We start from the raw sequence: 2,739 nt of genomic DNA, 5'->3' as shown, positions 1-2,739 counted from the left end.
TAGGTGTGTGCATGTGCATTTCTGTCTGTCTTTCTGTCTGTCTATCTGTCTGTCTGTCTGTCTGTCTGTCTGTCTGTCTTGTCTGTCTGTATCTATTTATCTCTGTAAATCTATTTTTTAAAATCCTAGAAAAACTACAATAATAATATAGTTTATGGACTCTATTGTGTAAATTATGTCATACCGTTAACATATTGAATTGTGATACTTCGTCAGAGAAAACGCAAATACACTGAATTCGTTAAAGATAGCTGCTTCTTTCAGCTGCAAATAAATCCGATTGTTGGTCGTGTACAAGAGTATGATCACCCAGTCCTTGTTTCCCTCTGTGAATTTGTTAATCTTTCTTGGGAGCGTGGAGAGGATCATCATAGGAAACGAACTTCGACGAAAAAAAGTCGTTGTCGGCAGGATTCGAACCTGCGCGGGAAAATCCCAATGGATTTCTAGTCCATCGCCTTAACCACTCGGCCACGACAACTCATATCAGTGCTGTGTCATTTTCTATATTAGAACTAGAAAGCATTGATAAACTCCGTCCACAGCTGTGCCAAGTACCGTCAGCTGATGCACCAACTGTTGTGCATTCCAACTTCATTCGATTTTTCGTTTGTTCAGTATTATGATAAGTTCTAAGAAGATTAATTCAAACGGTGATTTAGACAGACGCGTTTAATGTGCATTTGAAGGATCTGTTGTAATATTCTTGATCTAAACTGCCGTAAGAGAAGGGAGGAACAAAGCAGGTCTACTTTAGTCTACAAACAAAACAATAACAGAACGAAAAACAAAATTTCCCTTTCATCTTTGATAAAATCAATTCTCACGCAGATGTTACTGCGTCAGCTTGTACGCTTGGCTGGTTTATCAATGACCTTGGATTTCCGAAGACTTTGTGTACTATAGTTAAATCGAATTCGACCCTTTCGACATTTCGTGTTTGACGGGCTTTTCTAATTCATCAAGCTGCATCGTCAGCACCACCAGTGACCAGTACTTTGAGCCTTCTTATAACTTGGTCTGTCGGGGCGTTCTCATTAACATCTAACACAATTATCTCAATTACCCTCTGTTGAGGAAAAGTAAGATAGCCAGAAAGAAACAACAGAGGAAAAGAAAAGAGTTGGACGTACCAGCAGCGCCATTTAGCCACCCCTACTCCATTCTCGAAAGACCCCAGAGCATTTTCTATCCCACAGCACCATACTGCTTAAAGATTGGCCGATAGCATAAAACAAAAGGGCATTGACGTGGTAACAGCAGCCATTTGGAGCATGAAAAAGAGTAAGATAGACTGCCAGAAACAATAAAAGGGAGGAGGAAAAGAAGCAGGTTTTACAAGTAGCATTATCGAGCTACCCCCCAATACAAAGAGCACTCCAGGGTTTATAAAGAACATGAAATAATATAAAATCTCTTCATATAACATAATACAGTAGAAACTACTCGAACGGCCACCTGCATAATATTATGACAATCACCTGTACAAGCGGCCACTTCCCTTTTCCTCTCTTGCGTGCATTTTTTTTTCTTCATTATAATGGTACTGTGTGAGACGGCTACCTGTGTAATGCGGTCACTTTTCCCCTCGACTAAAGAATGGGTGACCGTCCTAGATATTTTCGACCGCAGGTGCACATCAGACATCGAGTATTCGCACGAAGAGACGTAGAGATAAACAGCTGGTATACGCTCTTCGGAACGACGCTTTATCGCGTGAGACTGTACACGTTGTTAATTTATACCTGGAATATTCTAAGGAACACTTAGAAAAACAGTTATAAACTTCTTTTACTTTAGCTCATTTTGGTGTGGAGCCCGATAACACAAAAGATGAAAGGTGCTGGTGTGCATAAAGAATGAGAAACAAAATCTGAAAGAAACCATCACACGGGCATGAACTGAAGGAAATCCTTTCGATTTTTTTGGGGCTGGCTTATTATGCAAAAACGATCAAGCTCACGTATTCACCAACCGGAAACAAACAGACAAAGAGTCACATGCAGATAACTTTAGAACGACGGATGTACGCCATTGCCTGATATTTAAGTAACAGCTATCTTGTTTGACGTCATTGAGGGATTCCCACTTTGTTGTCGTTCACGGCGGCAACACGACCACAAAGCGCTATTGCAGTATTTTTAAAGCCTGTAGCTTACAGTGGCGTGGTGGCGGAGTGGTTAGTGCACTTGTCTCCAAAGCAGAAATGGTCCCTTCTGGTTACTTGTTGTCGCGACTTATACTTGTCAATCATAATCTTTACCACCGCAACATTTTTTGATGCAAACAAAACTGGAACGTAAAGCAATCCACCCACCCTTGCACTGTAATTGTGTGACACCATTTCCTCTGGTCTAAAGGCCAATCCCGAAAACGGTCAGATCGGGTAGACAGTAGACAGAAGAAAACCCAAGCATTATAATGCAATATGGAACCTATGATATACATAAGGAATAAACGTTCTTTACGAACTGAACTTTGACGATGTGTGCGAGGGTCTTCCAAAGTCCAGGAGCAACAGAAAAATGAACAAACAGTTCCCCACCATTGTGTCATTCTCCTTTTAAAATCGCAAAGAGTAAATTCCAGGACCCGAGAGACAAAAAGAGGAACGTAGTATGAGATGATCATTTACGGGGTATAGAAGTTTAATACAAATAAAGTCTTAAGGCATCTCCCCTCCCCTCCCTATACATGCCACAAAAAGGATTTATACATACAAACATTTGGAGACCTATA

General features: G+C 40.7%; 1 non-coding gene across 1 annotated transcript; it reads right to left on the bottom strand.

Annotated features, from left to right (window-relative positions):
• Nucleotides 1-399: 399 nt before the first annotated feature.
• Nucleotides 400-481, bottom strand: TRNAS-AGA. Its single transcript has one exon. It is a non-coding gene; the product is annotated as a tRNA-Ser (tRNA).
• Nucleotides 482-2,739: the final 2,258 nt, after the last annotated feature.

The sequence above is a fragment of the Aplysia californica genome, unplaced genomic scaffold (genome assembly GCF_000002075.1).
Source record: "Aplysia californica isolate F4 #8 unplaced genomic scaffold, AplCal3.0 scaffold00114, whole genome shotgun sequence".
Classification (NCBI taxonomy): Eukaryota; Metazoa; Mollusca; class Gastropoda; order Aplysiida; family Aplysiidae; genus Aplysia; species Aplysia californica.
The sequence above is the reverse complement of the archived record's forward strand: the minus strand, read 5'-3'. Positions and strand labels throughout refer to the sequence as shown.